Source organism: Dasypus novemcinctus, chromosome 28 (genome assembly GCF_030445035.2).
Source record: "Dasypus novemcinctus isolate mDasNov1 chromosome 28, mDasNov1.1.hap2, whole genome shotgun sequence".
Lineage (NCBI taxonomy): Eukaryota > Metazoa > Chordata > Mammalia > Cingulata > Dasypodidae > Dasypus > Dasypus novemcinctus.
In genome coordinates, this window is record NC_080700.1 from 27128841 (window position 1) to 27153858 (window position 25018).

The following is a 25018-nucleotide window of genomic DNA, read 5'->3' on the forward strand; positions in this document are numbered from 1 at the left end:
CAGACACACGTGATCGAGCGTTCAAAAATTAAGGTATTCTTTCCACAACCATTTAATGTCTAAGAGCTTCTACAATCACTTCATGACTAAGAACCATGTCCAAGCTGGGTGGGTGGGTGGGGAAGGGAGGGAGAGGATAGCACTGGGCATGTCCTCTCACCATCTGTACAAGGTGTATAGGCAAAAAGGCCTTCCCTACAGTGGAGAAGAGCATTATTTTTACTTCATTCTCAGGGCACCAAGTATTAACTCTGCTAATATACTTTACAGACAAACATATATTTAAAGACCCGAAGAAGTTCTTTTATTTTCTAATCAGTATGATCCCATGGAATGGAAATGCCTCTGCCCTTTTCCTGAGGGTGCTTTAGTGGAATGACGTGTATTAGTCAGCCAAAGGGGTACTGATGCAAAATACCAGAAATTGGTTGGTTTGGATAAAGGGTATTTGTTTGGGTAGGAGCTTACAGATATCAGGCCATAAAGCATTGGTTACTTCCCTCACCAAAACCCATTTTCACATGTTAGAGCAAGATGGCGGCTGACGTCTACAAGGGTTCAGGCTTCCTGAGTTCCTCCCTTCTAGGGTCTTGCTTCTCTCTGGGTTCAAGGTTCCTTTCTTCCCAGGGTCTTGCTTATTCCTGGGCTCAGGGTTCCTCTCTTCCTGGAACTGGCTTCTCTTTCCTCCACGAGCTTACTTCCCAGGGCTCCAGCTTAAGGCTTCAGCATCAAACTCTAACAGCAAAACTCCAACATCAAAAACCCTCAACTCTGTCCTTTGCCATGCCTTTTATCTGTGAGTCCCCACCCACCAAGGGGCGGGAACTCAACGCCCTAATGGTGTGGCCCAATTAAAGCTCCAATCATAACTTAATAATGTCCAGGTACAGACCAGATTACAAACATAATCCAATATCTCTTTTTGGAATTCATAACCATATCAAACTGCTACAACATGATACAGCAGAATAAAAAGTGGGAGTGGCTACTACTGTAAGAAAAATCCAAGAAGGCACAGCCAACTGAAGATGCAGATCCCATTCCTAAGGCTTCCCTTGAAGTATTAGATTTTCATATCATAAAACAAATTTAAATGTCCTCAAATAACCCCATGGAAAACAAAGTCCTCAAGCTCTATCATATAATAGACTATATAGACCAACTTAGGCCAAATATGAAGTTTAATAATAGACTTTATATGGGAGTAATTAATCATGCAAAACATTGATATTCCCTCCAAAGAGAACTGGATGTTACCAAATTGCTGAACCAAATAATCCCAGACTTATCTCATTGCTTTTTAAAAAAAATCTTAATTGTAAGAAGTCATGGGCCTTATAAAAAAAAGTAATAATTCACTCTGAAGAAGATAAAATTCTGTTTTTACAGATTCAAAAATCCTGTCATATGGAAATGAAAAGGAAAAGGAAAGGAAGACAAGGTCTTATTAGAGGAAGTTATTTTGCCAAGCAGCCAAAATTCCCCTTGCATGCCTTCTCAGCTAAAGCTTCCCAAGGGGACAGGAATTCACCAAGGCAATATTTATCGGAGTTTACTAGCCACCAGGCCCTGCTCTGGCGGCACTGTGTGCATTAGCTAAATCGATTCTCTCAAAAATCCTGTCAGGTAAGCAGTCTTAATATCTATGGTTTATGGATTACAAAAGAACTGAGACTCAGAGCGGTCGGAGCAAGTACAAATCATTTGTACTTAGCCGCTCTCTTCGGATCTGCTGAATCTTCTCCTCCCATGTCCCTGCCTCATCAACCCACCAAGGATATATAATCTATTACTAGTAGTGTAAAGTAAAGTGGGTAGCTCTCCCCACTTCTGCACTATGCTATCCTGGTTAACTTACAAACCTGGCAAAAGATAAGCATTTAGGTAAATGGGCCAAAAGGCAGACATTTTGCATTTTTACTTCTGTATGTGGCTCTTCAATATTTAAAAAAAGAATAAAAGACCATGCAAGATTTTGACATCAAACTACATCTAAGGAAAAAGAAACACATGCAAAATGGCAACTACTTGCATTTATTAGACACTTATTCTGTGCCAGGAACTAAGATACACATGCGACTCCCCATTTTCTCAGTTCATTTTCACAGACATCCTGCAAAATGGGGATTATTGTTTTGTAGGTTATAGATCTAGAGGCAGAGTCACACAAAAATTAAAACCTGCCCAAGGTTGCAGAGCTATTAAGAAGCAGAGAGAGCGTTCAAAATCTGAGTCTACATCTCAGTTTCTTGCTTATGATTGTGCAATATTGGTACACACGCACACAAAAACACACACTGCACCATTTTTTTCTACTTTAATCAAATGGTGACACAATATTGAAACAATTAGATTCTCTTGAGAAGTGTGAAAAGTGGCTTCTTCTGGGCACAATCACACTTTAAAGGGCAAATCCAAAATGAAGCGTTAATTTTATCCTGGAATTTCATAAATAATTGGAAGTAAGTGAAACTTTCTCAAATAAGGAACTTACAGCACTGATGAAAAAGATCTACAAAATTATTAATGAATAAACATGAATGTACCTATTGTTTTGTGCTGCACGCAACCCTATAATAGAAAAAAAAAATTGTAATTATATAGATACTCTATTATAAAAGAAAACCTGAAGTGACATGGGCTTATTTTAGAGCTCTGTCAAAACAGAACTGTCATTTTAATGTCAAAAAGGGAGTTCATTTTTCTACATCTTCATACCCCACTCATCCCAGCTCTTGTTCCTGTCATCTCAAAGTACCTGAGTCGACTTTCCTGGAGGTGGTTCTGAAAAGAATAAAACGAGGCACCACCTCTGTGGAATAACTTGCCGTCACCTCTGTCCCTTGTTTGCTCTTCTCTACTTTTTTGTCTTTCTCTTCCTGCTAGAAATTCTCTCACATCTTTCCTGTCCATTCCATAGTGCATTTACCATCAAAATATCTACAGTATGATTGGTCTCTAGCGGTGATTTTATCATCAGGACACTGATCAGCTGTCCCTTCAGGGGCCAAGTTTCAGTTATGCTCTTCAGTGAGTGGCCTGAACGGAGCCCTGCATTGGGCTGGCATTGTCCTTGGGCTGTCATGTGCCTTTATAATGTATAACCGCTTCAACAGATCCCGTTCTTTCTCCTTAATTTCATGACATCAAAGCAGTGAGGAAACAAGGCCAATTCTTTGGGAGAATGTTCTCCTTTCTGGATATCACTGACAGTTTCTTCCTGGTAACATTTACTTTATTATTTCCTATATACTAGAAGTTTGGCTTACATAAAGTAACCCTATAATTTATCACCCAAACTGGAATATTTTTGAGAGTGGAAAGGAATCTTATGAAGAATTTTACCTCAATAACAGGATTGTCCTAGGCAAATGGGATGCTTGGTGGTCCTCAATCCACAGCGTGGCTAATTTCAACTTAGCAGGTGGATGCTTCAAGGTGATGCTGTGTGTTCTTCCCTCTGCATCCCATTAGAAGACACCTTATCAATGAGCACAGGTTTAATTACCAGGCTCAGTGGTGATCAGTGGATCTTTCTACTGAATAGAGAGCCAATATTCAATTCAGTCCCTGTTGAAAAGAGATTGGCAATTGGCAAGTAATTTGTAGAGTGGGTTTTTTTTGTTTGTTTGTTTTTGGCACCTTGACAATAGCTAGTTCTCCAACAACTTTTATTTAATTTGCTTTAGAATCCATTGGTGATCCTTGCCTGACACTATTATTTCCTTAGGGGTTGCAAAATGGTAATCTTCAAAATCTATCATTTATTCTACATATATTTGCTTGCTATTTTTCATAAGAAGAAAAGTTTATGTGAGGTTAAACTGCAGTGCTTCCTACAAAGGCCGGGCAAATCCTTAATTATTTCTTTCAATTGACAATTGTTCGAATGAAGACCTGGAGTAACACTTGCTTCAAATAAGGGCACAATGAGTTATCTCTTTTTTTCTCATTTTAGTATAGCTGATGTGGGCTATGGGTGGAAGGCTCTTTGTCTCTTCAGAAATAACTAAGCTGTTTGACTTGTGTCTCTTCAGAAATAACTAAGCTGTTTGACTTGTGAGTGTGGAAAGATAAGAGGCTGCAGTCCTGCCCTTAGGGAAAATGGCAAACAGGCTCCAGTTCCAGGAAATGTTTAACAATGCAAGAGCTGTAAACTTTAAGTATTTAGGGGAAATGCAAAAACCAAGGCTTATCTAGAATGTCTGGAGTCCTTGCTAAAAGCTTACCTAAGATGTGGAAGAGATATATGCTAATTGAAGCCTATTGAGAACTGAAACAAAGGGACCATTTGGCCTTTCCTCTCTGTATAAAAGACGTTTGAAAATCTTGTTCGGGGCTCGGGATTCAAACTGAAAGCTCCCGAGTCCGGCCGGCCGTCAATAAACCATTTTTTCCTTCTCAAAATCATTCCTGAGTCCTGGCCTCTCTATACTCAATTAATTGAACTTCTCTTAAATTCCACAACATTTTTGGCGACCACGAAGGGACAAAAATGAAGGCCAGAGATGGTAGCATTTTGCTGCCCCTTCCAAATCCCCGAGGAAGCCGGGAGGACTCGGGTGAACCCCAAATCTGGGCGCCCCTGGATTAAATTTAATCCAGAAAAGATGTGGGCTCCACCAGAATCTTCCCGACAAAATCGAGGGTCAATGGAAGGTCTGAAGAGAAAGATTCTGGGAACGAAAAAGAACTCCGAACATGGAAGAAGGTAAGACTCCCCAGGTGAGCACAGTCTGGAAGGCCCTAGCTTTAATTGCTAGGAAGGGGAGGCTGATCACCTCCTGAGAGAACCCTAGTAGCCCCAGAAGGCTGGGGGGAAGCCGTTCTCTCTAGGCTTGGGAAAAGGAGGAAAACCGGGAAAAGCCCTGGTGTTTTGGGTTTGTCTAACTGCATGTTAGAATCTGGTACTGGTCTTATATCCACTAAAGGAGTGGAGTCTCAATTTCAATAGGAAGGGCTATTTATAGGTTCAAGTCCTAATGTCCTGGAAATTGGTCTAGATTAAGGAAAACAAAACTTGGTTACAGGAAAATGGATCGGCTTTTCTGGTGGAGCTTGGTCTGAGTGTAAAGTTTAAACAGTGGAAAAGTCTAGCTGAAATCTTTTGTTATGGTGCTAATTTGTGAATGAATTTGCTTTATACCAAATGTTAAGTGTTCTGAGGTTTGTGATGGCTGTGGGGGCAGCCATGGTGAAAATAAATATATAAACTTGTGGGTCAGATTAGTGACCTTTGTGCTTCTGTCTGTGTCAGCTCAAGGCTAGTGTTGGAGTTGTGTCCTTATGTAGAGTGGAATTACAGCTGAGCTGGAGCCCTCCCTTGCCATTGGCAAGGGGGTGAAATGATTCTGGGGCAAAAGCTGAGGAGTCTGGATGTTTGCGGAGTCTAGATGTTTGTGCATGCTCTGCTGTCTTGTCTCTGGTCTGGCCCTTTGCCGGGGCTTGGAGGCCATCTGTGTCCACGCCACGCACCCAAGTTTGTTGGGGATGTCCCAGTCAGGGTGGCTGGGTCCCTGGGAGAGTTGCCAAATTTGAGTAGGTTCTGTCTGCCCATTTTGGCTGAAAGCTGGAAAGGGGGGAGCGGCTTGCCCCTTTCCAGTGAGTCCACCCTTCTATTCATAAGCCGCATTCCTGTTTGTTGTGCACCCGACTGCCTGGAAGGGGGGGAAGTGAAGGGGGTGAAAAGCAGAATCAGAATAAATGCGGTAAAGTTCCCTCCTTAGGGTGTCAAAGCCAAAATACGGTTGCATTCTGCTCAGGTTCTTAGAAGGTATTGTAGTAACCTTAAGTAAGAGAATGTTCTGTGAAGGTAAAATTTGTCTTAAAAGTATAAATATAAAAGTTTTACAAAGCATTGTTTAAGGTATTTAAGTGGCTAATTGCAGAAAGTCATTATTTAACAAAACTGAATTGATAATAATAATAATAAAAGGCAATTTTATAACAAACTTATTCGGCAGCCAATCTCCCCTGCCAACTTACTTCCAAAAAAACTGTTTCTGGTATTACATGCTACTAAGCATTTAAAGTGAAGAAAAGTTCATTATTTTAACAAACTTGTTTAGTATTAATGGCAATTATATGTTGTAAGAAGTTTGCCTGGTAACTCAGTATGTGGGATATATGGAGTGTGTTTTTATTGTTAAGGAAACAGAAGATGATTTTGTCCTAAGATAAAATGATTGATTATTGGAAAGAGTAGAGTGTGGGACAGAACCTGAATAAATACTGAAAGTGTAGAAGGTTTGTGGAAGGGAAATTTTTATGATTAAATTGAGTAAGATCAATATATAAAGAAAATCTTTTATCAATAGCTTCTTGTGCTTTAACCTCATCATATCCTCAATGTTTGAAGAAGAGTCTTACCTCTTTTAAAAGAACATTTTATGTTCTAGAAATCAAATCCTGAAAAGTAGCCTTTTATTTCAAACTAACTGCAAGAGATTTATTCTTTTACTTTAAAGGAAAATTAAAGTAATGGTTAAGTTCATTTAATATGTTATAAGTTGAATGAAAGGTATTTAAAGGTGTTATAAAATTAATAGGTTTTTAAAAAAATTAATAAAAACTGTAACTAAGAGTTAAAATCATTTATAAATGCATTTATATTATAAAACAGTGGAAAGACAATAACTGAGATTATAGCTGGGTGAATTTAGCCTGAAACTATTATTTAAGTGTAAATTCTACACTAACCTTTCCTTTGTTTATGGTTACTTCAAGCCTAACCTCACCCTTTGCCTTTGCCTATGGTTATTTCATAATTGAGAAGAGCTGGGACATCACTGTCTCCTCTCCTGGTATTAGTAACCCTTTCTCTCATGAATTCAAGTGTAAACTAAATAAATTGCTGCCTGATAGAATAAGGTTAAATGGCTACTGGAGTTTTATTATCTCCAAAATCAAAAAGGGGGGTGGAGGGGGAGAAGTCTCCTGCCTTGACGGTCAGTGTTCCTAAGAGTGGCAATTCATGAGAGAAAGCAGTCTGTCTCCCTGAGGCTTCAAATAGCCTCAGTAAATATATATAAAGTTAATCTTGTTGCTTATCCAAAATTCTGCTAATTTCAAAGTAAAATATAAAGTTCTAAAACAAAATGGTGCTAAGGCATTGAGAACATTTTGGTTATTACAATCCATTAAGTAAGAAAGAAAATTCTTGTGGTAAACTGCATGGTCATAGTGCAAATTAAGAAGAGTTTCAAAAGTCTTTGAAAAGTTTAAAGTAACTAAAGTCATGTTGTTGTGTCAAACTATTCATGTCTGCCTATTTGCTCAAATTGTTGAGGTTAAATATGCAGTTATATAAGTAATATGCATTTCTGGACCCCTAATTAATTAAGCTAAACAGTATATAAAATAATGCAAATTATAAGTAATATCAATGAGTTGTGTTTGTGTCTAACTCTTTGTGTCTGCCCATTTTTAAAAAAAAGCTCAATGTATGTCTTCATACATCAGGATAATATCAAATTAACAAATAAAAATTCTTAAAAGAGGTCTATTCAAATTGTTAAAAATTAAATATGCAGTTATATTTATAAATATTCTTAAAGCCCAAATTGAACTAAGCAGGATGAAAAAGTCATAGAAATCTGATTATGGAAACAATTGGGAAAGGGCCTCCTCTTTGCAAGAGCTTTTAAGGCAAGACTAGGTGTGGCAGATTAAACCTATCTTACTAGGCTAGGGAATTGAGAATCAGTTTGCCTGGTAATTTCCCAGTTTAAACCTTTGTCAGCCATAAATTGCAAAAAAAAAAAAAAAAACACACAAAGATTAGGTTAATTTTCACATAAGAAAAATGTTGATGTAACCTGGCGGCCTGCTGCCTCAGTCTCCCACTCCCGGGTTGGACAGCAGTGGAGGAGACCAGTTTAGGCCAGTCCTATGGGCAGTGGAAGGATGCCCAAGAAGGAGCTAACTAAGTCGGTGCCATTTCAGCACTAAATTCTATTCCTTATTTGAAAAAGGGGGGAGCAGGTAAAAACTAAAATGGTTGGAATGTGATAGAAGAAGCAGTTAAATCAAACTTTTGCGTGGGAAAGTTAAATCTCAGATAAGCTGTAACTTCTGAAGTATCCAATCTATGGAAAAACAGGAAGAGCTTGCATGCTAGGCTTAGGGGTATAAATTGTGTCATTTTTCTTTGTTCGTGGCACCAGCCATATCTGGCTCTGCACCCCTTCTTGCAAGATTGAGAATAAATTATTTTCTTCTCCACAATCTGGTGAGCCTTAATTCTTCCAGAAGATTTCTTTCCAATGAAATAAAGGTAATTAGTGGCTCTATTAACAAATTTCAGTAAGTAAAGGAAAGTCCATAAAAACTATGGAGAGATCTTTCCTGGGTTATGATTTTAAAAAAATTAAGTAATTGTGTAATGTGTTTTAAAACCTGGTAGTCAGTATGCATGTGTTTTAAAACCTGGTAGTCAGTATGCTTTTAATTTAATAATTTTGATAACTTAAAGAAAAGAAGTTTTTAGCTTCCTGTAAGGGAAAAAGAGAACATTCCTTGCATAAACTATTATGGTTTCAATTTTATTTAACTTGAGTGTAATCTCCCATAGTTAATTTATAAACTAAATTAACATTATATGTACAAAATCTTTAGAGTAATGAAAATTGTAAGTTCACATTGGTGAAATTAGGCTAAAGGAAAAAGATTGTAGATATGCTCTCTTAAATAAAGAGTAAATTTCTTTCATTGGTAATTGTAATTTAGTAAGTTTATTTAAACATGAGGTGTCTAGTCAATGCGGTTATAGTCAATTATAAAGAGTTTGTAAAACATCTTCCAAACTGAAAATGTTTAAATAATTCTAGTTGTAGAAGTCATTGTTAACTAAAGAAACTTAGATTGGTATTGGTAGCAGAAATAACTTCATGATAATAAACCTGTCTGAAGGCCACTGCAAAATACACATTTAAGTAAATGGTAATAAAAAGTTGTCTTGATTCTATTGGAAATATTCTGTTTTCATTCTAACAATGAAAAGTATTTTTCCTCTATTACTAAAGTAAAGTACCTACTGTTATCTTCATAGTAAAATTGTGTAAGTAAATAGTCATTTGATATATGTATTGCGTTAAGTTGTTTAAAATATATATAAAACAAGGAATAAACTTTAACATTGTCAAACTCTTGTGCATTCGAACCAGGCCTTGTATACATTACAGGTGGCCTCTCCATGTGAGTTATTGGCTAGGCTGGTCACTGACCCCTCAATTAAAAATATGTGCTATATCAGTCTCTGGTTCTGCTCCTGAAGTTGATGGAAACTATATTGCAGTTTCAAGCTCCTGCAGCCAATAATGACTCGGTACAGCCAAGTGTACAATGGATATCGCCTCCAGACTGGCACTGTTCCATGGTGCCAGAGAGCACTATGCACCAGGCTAGTAGAATACTGGAAAATCTCTGGAATACTGGAAGGATGCTGCAACTTGCTCACTGCGTTGAAGAACATGCTAAGTGGAGCCATGATACCAGGAGACTGTAAGTAAAACTTAAACACAATTGGCATTATGGCCTGCTCTCATGGAGAGATAACATGTAAAGTATTACAAACCTGAAACTCAAAACTAATAATTGCAACTCTGAATCCTTATGCATTAAGTAATACATTAGTTAATATTAAGTGCTGCACTTTTATCCTGTACTAAATATATGCCTAATAATTGTAATGTTATCTTTTCTATTTTGGATCAAGTGCAGAAGTATATTAGACATGTTAAATTCCTGGTAAAATCATTTTCTAAACAGTTAATAACATGTCTATAGAATAAGGTGGCAGTCTCAGCCAGTCTCAGTCAACTTCTATATTCTGCTGTACTCTGCTGTGTAGCAAAAGTGAGGCTTGCTTGCTGATGGTGAGTCACCTATTGAACAAGTCAAAATTGCTAGAAATTGTACAATGAAAACCAAGGTGTAAAAATCTTTACTCTGTAGTTCTGATCACTCCCACAGGTGAAAACTAAGAGTATTTCCAAATTAGTGTTCTAATCCTGAGTGAAGCCAGTTGCCCAAGGAGTGCCAGTTCACCAGGAGCATCTGACAGAGCGAATGAGTGTCAATCATTGAACAGCTTGGAATGTGTCTTCAGACAAAGCTAAGTGTCTGTTGCAATTTCTCTCTAAAGATGGATAACTTAAAAAAGAATATATATGCTGTTCCCACCAGCTTTTAAGGAATGCCATCTTTATAGGCATCTAATCTTGTCTATCTCTGTAATCCAATGTGTCCTCTTTTAAAAACGGGTATTCCAAATTTTTAATTAAGTTTGTTTCTTTCAGAGTGAACATCTTATTAACCATATGAAAACTTCATCCAACTTCGTACAGAATGCCAGATCCATCTTCCTCCAGTTAGAATAAATTAAAGAGTTTTTACACCTTATTAGGCAATGACTACAGCCCATGGCCAGCAGGAAGCAGTTACAGAAAAGAGATCGTCTCCCTTCAGCATCCCTTTTAAATTAAAGGTGTAAACTCTTTAAGAGTAAAATAAAAGTAATAGATGGATCTGGAACCTGACTGGAAATCCACGTGAGTGCCAGTGGCAGCAGAATAACTGCAGAAGGCCCCTGCCCAAGATTCTGCTGTCCAGAATGAAAAGCTCTAAACTTCTAAAAACAGTCCTGGATGCTGTACTAAAGACTGATAAATAATCAATCAAAACAACAAACAGCCATCCACCTCATAGCTCCAACAATAATTATGCCAAAGCTTAGCAAGTTAATCTTTGGCAGAAAGGGGGGAATGATGTGGGCTATGGGTGGAAGGCTCTTTGTCTCTTCAGAAATAACTAAGCTGTTTGACTTGTGTCTCTTCAGAAATAACTAAGCTGTTTGACTTGTGAGTGTGGAAAGATAAGAGGCTGCAGTCCTGCCCTTAGGGAAAATGGCAAACAGGCTCCAGTCCCAGGAAATGTTTAACAATGCAAGAGCTGTAAACTTTAAGTATTTAGGGGAAATGCAAAAACCAAGGCTTATCTAGAATGTCTGGAGTCCTTGCTAAAAGCTTACCTAAGATGTGGAAGAGATATATGCTAATTGAAGCCTATTGAGAACTGAAACAAAGGGACCATTTGGCCTTTCCTCTCTGTATAAAAGACGTTTGAAAATCTTGTTCGGGGCTCGGGATTCAAACTGAAAGCTCCCGAGTCCGGCCGGCCGTCAATAAACCATTTTTTCCTTCTCAAAATCATTCCTGAGTCCTGGCCTCTCTATACTCAATTAATTGAACTTCTCTTAAATTCCACAACATAGCCAATGCCTCCAGATTTTTAAAACTTATTCAATGTTTTACAATCATTTATAAGAGTTATTCTTTGGGATGGAAAGCAAATTTTTAATTCAATTAGAAATTTAGGCAGATTATAGTCTGAAAATTTAGCAAATGCTAAAGTATTGTAGTCAGATTTAAAATGAAAGTGGTTTTAGAATATATCCCTGAATTTTGATCTGGAAATAACGGAAGAAAAACATTGTATTTACACAGCAAATTCCTCTTGTTTCTGAGCAGAGAGTAGACATGTTCTTAAAGGGCTATATTTGTGCTCATTCTGGAATTTCTTGTGTTTGTTTTCTCCACTCATTTTGAGAGTATATAAGCTAATTATTCCCAGAACACAGCAGACTAGGTAGGGCAATAGTTTCCATAAATTCAGGTCACTTTCCGTTTCAATTATTGAGCAACACTTAAAATCTAAAGGTTTAGAGAGTTAAGAGTTTTGCCCTTTGTCTCCATACAACTGAGAAAATATTTATTGAAATTGCATAACGTACCAGGCAGCATCTTACACTTTCAAGCAATTGTCCTTAATATACGGAACCAGAGAAGGATGTGTCCATGCATTGTTGACAAATCAGGTAGCTCATAAAGCTTAAGATCTGTACTAACATTACATGCCTTTAAAATAGTATAAATATGAAGGTTGATTATAAGGCACAGTATAGTTAGTAACTATATTCTGCCTGTTGGTTTCAGTGAGAAATTAATAAAGATAGTTTGCGAATGTATCCTTGTAGCGGAAAATCAAGATGAAACTGAAACAAGGGATACAGACTCAGAAGGGCATTTTCAACGTTTGATGTGCTTCTGCTGCCCCATTCCAACAGGAGCCAATGTTAAGCCATTCTGTCTTGCATGTGTGAGGACGTGGCCATTTTCATCACTTCCAGATCTCCTAAGAAGACAGAGTCCAGACATTCACATGCTTGTAGATCCACCACTACTGTCTAAAGTTTTCCTATGGCACTCATCTCTTTAAATGGGGGCTAAAGGAAGAAGAGTAGTTGGGGAGAAAAGAATTGGGAATTGACCACCAAATATGAAACTGTCCAGTCATTAATAGGAAGATTTGCAGATACTCACCTAAAAATATAATATCAGAGCTAAAGGTAAACTAGTAGCCTGTTCATTAGAATGAGGATGTGATTATTAATTAGATTACACAATTAAAACTATTGAATGCAGACTCCATGGGAACATTAGACATTTCAAGTAAAAATTTGGCTAAACAATTAGAAAAAGATTTCCGTTCTGGGATTTCTATGGCAGACTGCAAATCTTTTCTCTGGTATGGAGCTCAAATCTAGCTTCTGCTGTGAATGAAAAACAACCAAAGTTGTTTTTTCACTTCTACCCTCTACTGGCTTCTAGGTTTTTGTTGTTTGTTGTTGTTTTGTTGTCTGTTTGTTTTTAGTAAGTGGTTTAAAATCTTTACAAAATAAATGATTATTTGGGTAGAATTTCTAAGCTGGTTAGGAGAGCATTCCTTCTTAACATTTTAAATAAATTTTGAAAGGCCACTTTTTAAATTCCTCTTCTTGGGAACAATGTAGCTCTTCTCATTTCTTTACCCCCCCACCCCCCACCTAGAAAACAAACAACACTCAAATCAATTTCTTTTCACTCCTGAGGAACTTCTTTAGTTTTGGATTGTCTACTGTATGGAATGTATTATATTCCAATCCTCAAAGTATTTTCTCACCCATCTGTTAACGAGTTTATTCAGTCAAAATAAACACACAATAACCATCTGTGTACTTAGTGTCACACATCAGATTTTAACAACCTCTCCCCCCAAATCAGCCTAACTAGGAGATTAACCACTTAATCTTGAACAGACTTCCCCATTGATGGTGCTTTTATTTTTAGGCTTGTGAAAATGAAATAAATTCGCATAAGCCCCAATGCCCCCTCCCTTCTCATTTACAGATATTATTATCTTCATTAAATAGATTACAATTCTAGGGAAGGTAAGCACCCAAATTCTGGATGTTCGAAACCATAGCCCAGGGCATGCTTTCATCACTGCTCGGTTTGGCTCATGCTTGGACTTGTTAACCAGTTCATCTGGATCCCCTGGGACATCTGTCAGGGCGATTCCATCTTTTATTCTTTCGAGTACAGGTTAAAGACAAATAGTACAAGTACCTGAATTTTACATTTCCCCGGGAGTACGTTTCAGTCACTTCTTGTTAGAGAACAAGACACTGGCACTTTCTTTCTAAGAAAATGGGCTCAGAATCTAGGATTAATGGTTTCATAAAACTAGACTAAGAAACGGTTTTAAAAAGCAAATATATTCAGGTGATTCCCCAAGCAGGGAAGTATCATTCTGCCAATGAAATCTTGTATTTTTTTTTTCTGGTATTTTTCAGGAGTGAAGAGATCACTAGACCAGGTTCTGTCTTCTTATAAAGGATTCTAGTAGGTTCCAGGACCATCTGCCTAGAAAGGTGAAAGGCAATTGGGAAGTGCTTCACTGTGAGTTGGAGACCTATAGTCTGAGATCCACACGCAGGTAGGGCATACATGCCAGAAGAATTCTGTAAGTGGGAGCCTCCCTCTGGCCTCAAGGACAGCCAAGGAGCCCAAGGAAACCTGATAGTGTGTGACCAGTGATGCTTCCCCAGAGCCTTTCCCAGAATTGGATGATAGCCAAGTGTTTTGGTCTGCTAGGCTATCAGAATGCAATATTCCAGAATGGGTTGGCTTTTACCATGGGGATTTATTAGCTTACAAGCTTACAGTTCTGGGGCCCTGAAAGTGTCTAAATCAAGGCATCATCAGGAGATGATTTTTCCCTCAAGACTGGCTTCCAACAATCCTGGACTTCTCTGTCCCAGGGCAAGGTACATGGCGGCATCTGCTGATCTCTCCTTTCCCCTCCAGGTCTCGTTGCTTTCAGCTTCTTGATTCCATGGCTTCCTCTCCCAGCTTCTCTGTGTTTCTCTCTGTTTCCTTCTCCATACTTACCTTGTTTATAAAGGATTCCAGTGAGAGGGTTAAAACCACCCCAGGTCATGCCTTCCTGAAGTAATCTAATCAAAAGATCCTTCACTGAAGTGACATAATCAAAAGGTCCCACCTAAAATGGGTTCACACCCACAGAAATGGTTTAGCTCTAAGCACATGATTTTTTTCTAATGTCCATAAAAACTGCAAACTGCCACACTAAGGCAGACTGATAGAATTGGAAAGTCCTTGGGAATCTCTAATCCCACCCTGACATTTTGAGATGGAGGGGATGTGATGCAATGTGATATGTGATTTGTCTAAGGCCAAATAAAATGCAGATCCCATGTGGTAGCACTATAACACCACATCTGCATGGGGGAGCAATCAGTAATGATGATTTTCCACATCTGTAGAACATGTCACCATTTTAAATCCATTTATAAAACAGCATCCGGCCTGTAGAAGACATGGGGAGATACTATTGTTCTGAAGGTAATAATGGGGTAACTGGGTCTGGGAGAGGTAAAAATTCCTGTAGAGGTGGAGATGGAATGATGCAGGTCCAACTACAATGAGGCAGGTCCGAGTTGTGAAACTCAGCTCCTGATCTAGAACTTTAGTTACCATATCAGATCCAAGACTGTTATCATAAGGCATTAATTTGTAGCAGTTGGCTGATCTGCTCATATCTTCTAAACTACTCTGTACCATCAGGGCTTTCTGAATTGTTTCTTTGAAATCCTTTAACCAAAAGTCACTTTCTACAGAGAACATATTCATGTAGATATCCGTGGCAAGATTTGTGTACATGAACATCACATAAATGAACAGATTTCAAAAATGTCACCCTTTTTTTTTTCCCATTGATTCACTTGTTCACTCAACCTGGGCTAAGGAACTCTGGGTAAGGCAAAATTTGGTCTTGAGATAAAACAATTGCTAAATTGTTAGGATCTATTAATTGTCCTGACTCAAAGATCCCAAGACACCACAAGTTAAACTCATTTTCAAGCCAAATCAACACTATGTTTCAGGTTAACTCTTGGTGTATACGTCATTAGAGAGCTGTGGCCATAACTGACTCTAAAGTTGAAGCTTTGAGCTTTCAGGCTTTCCCTATTAAAGCTCAAACTGCAAGTTTGTCAAGATTGAGACTGTGGCCTATGAGATAAAGGGATTTCTGATTTTGGCATACTTCAGTGGTCCTATGTCCCAGTGTGGGCTATGGGTCTTGAATAAGACAGCTTTTCCCACAAATGTCTCAATACATACCAAAGGCAGGTGGAGACTGCACCATTACTGGAGGAGGGTGGACAGACCAACATGCAGCTATGATTTTTCAAAGGCAAAATATAAAGACCTAGAGTCTTTACAGTAAAATGAGAAGGAATAGATGAAGGTGATTTTCATGGTCACTGATAATTAGGTTGAGGAAAAAGATTTGTGCTATCCGAGTCAAGAAGTCATAAATGGTGGCAGACTCCACAGAATGGCCACCGCCGCTTTGCTGGCTGAGCCTCTCTTCTCCAAACCTGAGGACTGCAAGTCTCCCAGTCTTCCACCCCTTCCTCCTCTAATGCAATCGCCCACTCCTGGGAGATCTTCACCCTCCATGATTTCGACTTGACTCAGCTTTTTCAAATGCCTCTCTCCAGCCTAATCCACCAGACCTGGTCCCCAACCCACAGTCGCTCTAATAGCCAACCTTGTTTCTCAACATTTCGCAACTCGGACCTGCCTCTGTAGTTGGATCTGTGTCAGCCAGGCTGAAATACCGATTTACTGAATTCCTACAATATGTCAGTGCTACAGATACTAACATGGTGAAGTAAAAAACATCTCTGCCACTGTGGGAGGAAGGGCGCCCGGCTTGCCACAGTAGCAAACGGTGCGGCAAGAAGTGATACCGCTTCTGCCCACTGGGCCTAGATAAGGTGACCACGCCTGACTAGGCCTTTGCTGCTAACGGCTGGCCGGTGCTGCCCTCCCCCTTTTTATCTCCCGCCTAGCCCAACATCCGGCCAGCTCTCACTCCCCCTTTCCCCTCCCCTATTCCAAACCTCTCCACCAGCCCTCTGCCTAGCAACCACTTACAATCACCTATCAGGAAGCAGTACCCGCCCGCACCTATCAAATCCCTCCACGCAGTCCCTAACCCTATAAAGCTATGTCCCCTTCCGCAATAAACCGGACTTGCGTACCAGACCTGGTCTCCGCGGCATTCTTTCTCCCCTCGCCGCGCGTCCTCCACGCCTGAGAGCCCCTCTGAGGCTGTCTGCCGCAGCCTCAGACGCCTTTGCAGCCAGCTGACCCCTCCAAACCCCCCTGTCAGCGTCGGGGTGCAAGCCGCCCCAGCCGCATGCCACCAAGGAGATACTGGCATGTAAACGAAGAAATCCCAAGTCAGCTTGGGAAGGGCTATAACAAAGAGGCAGTCACAGACAGATCCAGATTATGGAACCTGACACAATCCTGGCAGCCCTCTTTAAGAAAAATATTGCAAAATTATGAATACAAAATTAGGCCTTGAAGGGTGCCCATGCAGATGAGTGGCCTAGAGCTTCATAGACAGTCTGTGTCTACTGGGCATATAAGTAAGTGGGGACTGCAAACCCATTATCTACCACTACCTCTTTACTTTTGGTTTCATTCAATGTGTTCTACCTGGCACATCTTCTCGCTACCCAAATTCTACCAACTCGACCTGACCTCATTCATTCCAATTCTTCCAAAAAGACATTCTTGAGTCTGTGGTTGTCATTTAATTCTCTCTTCAGTGAGTCACTGTAGCACTTATGGTGAGCCTATTACCATTCAGAGAATGTATTATGATTTTCAAATGTGTCAAGTTAAGTTTCTTTCTGCAAATAAGTTATAAGACAGGGCTTAAATCAATACGTATTCTAGATCTAACCTTTAAATTCATCGCTATATTTCATTTTACTAGTAAGGGAACCTGACATTATATTGGGCTTCACTTTTCAGGAAGTTTTGGATCACAGAGTGGTTCAAAAATGGCAGCGGAGGAATACTGGTATGGGATGTTATGGACAGGCGATATATGGTTGACAGGGAGTTATACAGGGCATATGTCCAGGGTGCATGGTAATGTTTGTATATACTCATAGTGGAAACAATTAAAAACAACAGCTGGGGGGGTACTGGGTTCCTGGCCGGGAGTGCTCTGTCGTGGTCCCTAGGGGAGCAGCGGCAGTCCCCCAGGTGCAACCGTAAGGACCAGGAAGGAGTGAGGGTCCAACAGTGAGCCCCTGATACTAATGACTATGCTTGTGAGCCTATACGCCTGAAATAAGAACAAGGCCTAAAGCAGCACTGTGCCTGGGAGTTTCCTCCTGACAGCCTTCATGTTACTCAAATGTGGCCAGTCTCAAAGCCAAACTCAGCATGTAAATGCAATGCATTCCCCCCAGCATGGGACATGACACCGGGGATGAGCCTCCCTGGCACCAAGGGATCACTACCAAATACCAGCTGATGATGCAACTAGAAAATGACCTTGAATTAAAGGTTCAACGCAGACCAGCAGAATGTCACTGTCTACATATAATAACAGGAGTTTAAAATGCTGTTTGACCTAATGTAAGGGGGAAATGGAAAGGAGAAATGAGTTTATATGGCTATGAGTCTCTAAAAAAGAGTCTGTAGGTTGTCAGAAGGATTGCCCTTATGCACACCTGAGCAGAGTTCAGAGACCGATAAAGTAGACACAACCCCAGGTATTGGCTCTTTTGAGGGCTAAGGAGACGCACGGTTTCTATGGTCATGGCAGATGGGGTTCACTGCCATGTCAGTTGACCCTTCTTTGGAGCTGGTGTTTCTGCGTGATGGAACTGGACTCAGATGGGATCTCTTTTCACAAGACTTTCATGCTACTTTACTGGAATTGTAGTTGGTGCTGGGGTTTAAGATATATCTAGGGGATTTGAATCTCTAGACTGACAATATGATAGCCAGGCCCTGAGCCTCAACAGACTTCAACTCCTACACTCTGATTTATTGGACTTACCCCACTCAGCTAACATGGAGTTGAAGAATGACAACCACCACACCATGGAGCCTAGAGTGCCTACATCTGAAAGCAGGAGGATTGCATCCAGTATCCATGTGGAACCTAAGCCCCCTCTTGACATAGATGTGCAATGGACACAACCAATCCAAGGTCCACAGAGAAAATGTGGCATTGGTGTGGGAAAAGTGGCCATGGTGGCTGCTGGGTACAGGGAATGGGAGGAAGAGATGAGATGTGGAGGTGTTTTCGGGACTTGGAGTTGCCCTGGGTGGTGCTTCAGGGACAAATACCGGACATTGTAGATCCTCCTAGGGACCACTGGATGGAACGTGGGAGAGTATGGGCTATGATGTGGACCATTGACCATGAGGTGCAGCGATGCCCAGATATGCACTTACCAAATGCAATGGATGTGTCATGATGATGGGAGAGAGTGTTGCTGTGGGGGGAGTGGTGGGGTGGGGTGGTGGGGTTGAATGGGACCTCATATTTTTTGAATGTAATATTTTTAAAAAATGAATTAAAAAAATGTTTGGCTATAAAAAAAAAAAGACAGGGCTTTGTTTTCTGGTCTAGATACCATGGCGTCTAACATAATGTTGAACATATCATGGATACTGAAATCTTTCTTGAGTCATAAATGGAAGGAATGGTTAACTTTAATAATTCCACCCTTTGAAACCAGAGTTTTGTTTTTTGTAGTGTGGCTAATCTTACCAGATGAGTCACCTCTGAACATAAATTGGTATCCTCCGAAAATTATTTTTCAGGCACGTAAATTCTTGGAAATTGCATCCTTGCTCTCTTATCGTTTTACATCTTCTCCTTGGGTGATCTCAACTACTCCCATGATTTCAAATTCTTACTATATACTAAAGACCCTCAAAGTTCTTGTCCAGAACTTTCCCCTGAGCTCCCAACTCATCTAATTGCATCTTCACATCTTTGAGGAGCCTGTGTTCACTGCATTCTTTGCATCTTTCCTAGGAGGAGAATAGCCATGGGGAAAAAAATTTTTTTTTAACTTTTCACTGGGAGCAGATGTAGCTCAAGTGGTTGAGTGCCTGCTTCCCATATATGAGGTCCTGAATTCAATCTCTGGTACCTCCTAAAAACAAATAAACAAATAAAATCTTTAGCTATTTGTATGTCTATGTCCCTTTACTAGATGATGAGCTACTTGAAGGTAGAAAAGAAGTCTCATTCCTCTTTGTATAAGCAACACCTCCCCTAATTCAAAACAATGTGGGGATTTAATAAATGATTGAGTAAATAAATAAATGATGTACGAAAAATATGAAATACTTCCTGTAGCAAATTGCTAAAAGGCAACATTATATTTAAAACATTTACATAAATTCTTTTGGGGTCATATGCTCTATAATCCTCGGCTCACAAGATGTCTTTGGATATCTGGATTTATCCGCCAAATCCCACCCCATAGATGTTCCAACACCTGCAGTCACACTTTTTAGAATTAATAGAATCCATCATTGTCATATTTGGAAGCAACTTTGTTTAGGCAAAGAAAAGCTTGGATCTGGTTTCCACCATCTGCTCTTACACTTGTCGCCTCACTGAGGGCAGTGCACTTGTCCCACATGCAATAAATGGCATGGCCTTAACTTTTCTCTTCTTATGAAAACTCATTGTTTTTGACATGACAAGTGGAAAGATGGATGCTTTTGGAGAAGGAACCAGAGAAAGAAAGGAGGAAACAAACCTATGTTTAACCAAGAACTATTCTTCTACTTAATAAATAAAACATCGATGTTTTAAAAAGTGAAATACTGAAAAACCACAGATATAGGTGTGTTTGGAGGATGAGCTGATGTGCAGATTGATAGGAAAGATTTAGTGGGATATATTTTATAAAAACAGTGACATCCTATATTCAATCAAGGGTCCTCAAATTGTAACATTTTCTCCCAAATTCATGTTAAACTGTTGACAGTCACTACAGAAAGGTCTTCAAATTCCAAAATAATTCTTTCTTTCTTTCTTTCTTTCTTTCTTTCTTTCTTTCTTTCTTTCTTTCTTTCTTTCTTTCTTTCTTTCTTTCTTTCTTTCTTTCTTTCTTTCTTTCTTTCTTTCTTTCTCTCTTTCTCTCTCTTTCTTTCTCTCTCTCTTTCTCTCTTTCTCTCTCTTTCTTTCTCTCTTTCTCTTTCTCTCTTTCTCTCCCCTCCTTCCCTCCCTCCTCCCCCATCCCCTTCCCCCTTTCCCTTCCCTCCTCCTCCCCCTCCCTCCCCCTCTTTCTCTCTGAGCTTCCTAAGAAAACAAGAATGTCAACCTCTGTGTGGAAGGGGAGGTGACAAGAAGGGGAATCACATCATTTGAACCCACGACAGGAAGGAGGGCAAGGAAGAAGGGCGTCTTTGGCAAAGCGGGTCACAGGTCAAGTTTCCTTTAAATGGCCAAGAGGCCTTCAAACCAGCGGAGATTAAATAATAATAATAATAATAATAATAACTGAGGCTGCCCAGGTGGGATCGGGTTGCCTGTCTGTGAGTGCAATTCTAAGGGAGGGGGTGGGCGGGTGGAGAGGCTCCCGCAAGCGGGGTCGTGCGGGGTCGAGTCCAGCGGGCAGGTGGAGGCAGGCGGGGGGGGGGGGGCGCGGTGGGGGACGGGGGTGGACAGGGGACCCCACCCCAGCGCTGCAGCCCCGCCAGGCGCCCCCCGCGGCGCGGGTGGGGAGCAGGGATCGCTGCTCCGGGAGGCGCGCGCGGGGCTGTGCGTGCAGGTGGGAGCGCGCTTTCCATCGCAGAACCGCCCGGGGGCCCAGAACACGGACGCGCGGGGCCTCGAGGACTCGAGTTCCAAAAGGGGGGTTTGCGAGGCCTGGTGCGGGGGAGCACAGGGCGGACCCTGTCTTCCAGGGCGCTCTGTCCCCCCTGGGGCGCCCTGTCCTCTAGGGCACCCTGTCCCCCGGGGCACCCTGTCCTCCAGGACGCCCTGTCCTCCGGGGCACCCTGTCCCCGGGGCGCCCTCTGCACCGGGGTCTGGGGCTGGCTGATCCGCAGCGCGCGTCCAGTCTACGGCCCAACGCAGCCTCAGCGGCACCCATGCCCCAGCCACATCCCCACCCACCCGTGTCAGGGGCAGAAGCCCTGGCTTCTGAGAGCAGGAGCCTTGCACCCCCACTCCCAGGGCTGCCCCAAGAGGTGGGAGAGGCTGAAGTTGGCAGGGACAAAAAAAAAAAAAAAGGGGGGGGGGGGTGCAAATGAATGTCTAAAAGTGGAAAAGCCTCTCTGGAGTGAAAGGGCTTAGGGGGTGGGGATGGGGTCCTGCTCAGTGGAGGGTGAAAGAAGCATTTTCCCCAGCCATGGAAGGAACCAGAAAGGGTAAGCCCTTCCCTCACCGAAGGGTTTACTCCCCATTTCCTAATCCAACCCCCATCCTCATGCTTATTTGAAAACCACTTTCCTAGCTCTGAATCTCTTTGGATTCTACTTAGAAGTGCACTTTAAAATGGAAAGACAGAGAAGGAAGGAGGGAGGGAGTGAGGGAAGGGAAGGAGGAAGAAAGGAAGAAAGGAGGGAGGGAGGAGAGGGGAGGGGAGGCAGGTGTATGAGAGAAGGGTCCTAAAATGAACTAAAATGCACATTGCCCCAGGACTACCACTTTTTGGATCTCCTCCCTAGACTTAAACTATTCTTTAGTTCATCAAGATGAATTTCCAGAGGTAAATGAACAATTATAGCCTTATATTCTTCCTAGTCAGTTATATCTTCTTTGTCAAAGACAATTGAGTGCTTTTTGGTTTGCTCCATCTTTATTATACTTCAAAGGTTTTCAAAAACCTCTTTAAATGAGAGTCGCTGAAGCAAAACTTAATCAAGGAAGAGTGTGGGGTCCATGTTTCTGGATAAGTGACAGGTTTTGGAGTCTGGCACATCTGGGTTAGAATCCTGTCACCAATCCTTGGTAACCGCATCAAGAACATACAATGCAGAATTTAACCTCTCTGAGTCTATTCCTTCATCCAGAGATTAAGGTTAATAGTGTGTCTTGTAAAGTTCTTAAAAGAGTGAAATGAAAAAGTGTTTCCCATGCATGTCAGCAGAGAGTTTAGCACATATTATGGTCAATACTGTTAATTCTCTTTTTCTGCTCTCTCCAACCCTGGAGGATTTTGTTGGGGCCATGGTTGGCTTCCCAGCAAAGATGTAACACAACCTTTTGAAGCTTTCCTTAACTAGCTGGAAATCTGAAGTACCCACCGACTCTGAACTCTTATGAAGCCTCTGGAAATGGGCCCCCTAAATTTACTGTCCGAAAATGAATGAAACTGTTTCCAACCTAAAAGTTCAGCCTCCTTTCAGAATTTTGAGGTTGGATGAAAAAGAAAACCCACAATCTTGTCTATTAAAGCTTGGGTCACTTTTAAAGTTGCCATCCCTAACCATTCGCCTTTTTTCCAGAATGAAGCATTCTGTTTCAGTCTAACCCAGCAGGGAAGGCTTTGATCACTGGAATTGCTCTTTTCCATCAGTTGGATCTTTGTTGAGGCACAATAGCAAGGCATACATTCAAAGATTTGTTAAAGGATAAGACAGCACTCCAGTTCTCCTTTCCCGGCCCTCTTTGCTGTTTTCTGGATACCTTGCCAAGGTCACGCACTCACAGAAAGGATTCAACACTCTCTTAGTTTGTGGTCCATTTCCCTGATCACCTGCTCTTACAGATGCCCACGGTAAAGCGCATCAGTTGCTTTTTTGCCCCCACTTTATCTCATAATATATCCTTCATTATATCCCCCATTTACTGGAATATTAGAATGTGTTATGTCGATGCATCCGCTGTCCATCAAATAACTTGCTTACCCTTTTCATCAGATACCATTCGCTACGAGGACTGTGTTTATGAAGCTTGGAAATTTGATCAACTTATTTGTGTCTATTCTTTTGATCCACAAATGAATTTTAGGAATTCTTTTTGGTCTTAAATCTCTTCAGTGGTCAGCAGTCGTGACTACAATAAACGCTATTAGGTTTTAGAATATAAAGGTCAACATGGGCCTAACTAATTAGCTGGTTTTTGCCAGATTTTACTTTCCCTCCTTTACCCATCCCAGGGATTATATTTTTGAAATTCCCCATCGTCGATAAAATCCAGGCCGCTGAGCACAAAGGTTCAGAAAAAAAGAAATATGAGAGGAATATAAAAATAGCACCAAGGATCCTTTCATAAAGAGAAAAACTACATTTCTAGGGGTGCCCAGTTCCAAAATAAAACAGATTCATGACTGTTACACCAGACTCTGGTAAGTGACCATGTTTCTCCCGAAACGTGTCTGAGAGTGAGTCTCCCCCACATTGCACATTAAACAGACAACCTTTAGATTGGTTGTTACCAATCCTTTCCACTAATATCCTCTCCACTTCCATTCTCCCCTGGGAAAGAGTTAAAGTCTTGGCGAAATGAATGGGGAAACTGCTTGGCCTTTTACCAAAGGAACAAAGGATTACCGGTCTTTTTTTCTGGGCCTCGTCTTTTTATCTGTAGATTGCAGGGTCAGAGTTTAAACTGTATAAATATGGCAAAACCACAAGTGATAAGGGACTGCTCCCTGGTATGAGAGTGTCATTTTAGATTGAGCCAGCACCTCTGCCCACGGGATGCAGTGTTCTTCCTGCCCCACACCACAAGCCTGGCTGACCGCCCCCCAGGACTGCCCACATGCCCTGGTGCTGGCATCAGATAAAAGTGGGTCTCTGCACCCGGGGATGCTTTGTGATCCTGACTCAAACCACTCAACCCTACCTGTTTCACAGTCTGCCTCTCTAACTGTTCCAGGTCTTTCCAGTTTCTCACCCTGTGGCTCATTTCTCTCATTATGAGCCTTCTTGAGATTTACTCTTGTAGGGGCTTCCTGTCCCAGGGCGGGGTCCAGACTCTCCTGGGGCCGATGGGTCTTTGGTCGCACTGTGGAAATGCCACCCGTCTCAGGCTCCAGGACCAGACTTGGACTTTGAGGCAGGTCCTTTTCGGTGACATTTCTGTGGGTAGTCCCCCTGCCCATCTTTTACCGGGAACTGTCTTGGTTTGCTGTGCTCTACCAGAGACTGCACACTGGCTGGCTTAACAACAGGAATTTGGTGTCTCACGGTTTCAGGAGTTCGAAGTCCCAAGTCAAAGCACCCTCCAGGCTGTGCTTAGAGTCGGTGGCATCCAGATGCTGCTGCAACCCTCGGGGTTCCTGGGCTTGCCTCGTTGGCCCCTGTGTGTGGCAATGCCCTTGGTCTCCGTTCATGGCTTGCTCTGACTGCTGGCTTTTTATAAGGCCTCCAGTAATACAAATTAGAGTCCACCCAGATTCAGCTTGGTCATAACTAAATAGGATCTTAGAAGATCTTATTCAGCAATGAGCCCTCCAAAGGGTCCAATTTACAAATGGGTTCACATCCACAAGAACCCAAGGCCTTTCTTAAAACAGTGAGCCGTGGCCTTCCAGGGCCTTACGTACCTATCACAAATGCTTTGGAACCACAGCCAGCTACTTTAGACATTAGGGTTTATATAGTAAGTTTAGAGGCAGGTTGGTCATAAAACAACAGGAATCCTTGTAACTGAAGTGCTGAAGATGTCCCCTTAGAATCTTATTGCTCTGCATTTAATAATGCATACATCTGTATGGTACATCACATGCCAATGTGAAGCTCAATTCCAAATGGCTAAAAGCAATATCAATATTATAATCTGCAAGTTCCAAGTCTTTCCATCCCTCAGAGTTTCT

The 25018-nt window shown here is 41.2% G+C and overlaps 1 protein-coding gene across 3 annotated transcripts in view; it reads right to left on the reverse strand.

Annotated features, from left to right (window-relative positions):
* The window catches only part of PDE10A (phosphodiesterase 10A), a 763936-nt gene that overhangs the window by 510697 nt on the left and 228221 nt on the right, over positions 1-25018 (reverse strand). Inside the window, exon 1 of one of the 3 annotated variants that reach the window (XM_071212528.1) lies at positions 3346-3570. The exons of the other annotated variants lie outside the window; for them this stretch is intronic. The gene's annotated coding sequence lies outside the window, so the exon portion shown is untranslated. Of the gene's footprint in view, positions 1-3345; positions 3571-25018 lie in introns of those variants that run through there. 3 annotated transcript variants of the gene reach the window in all.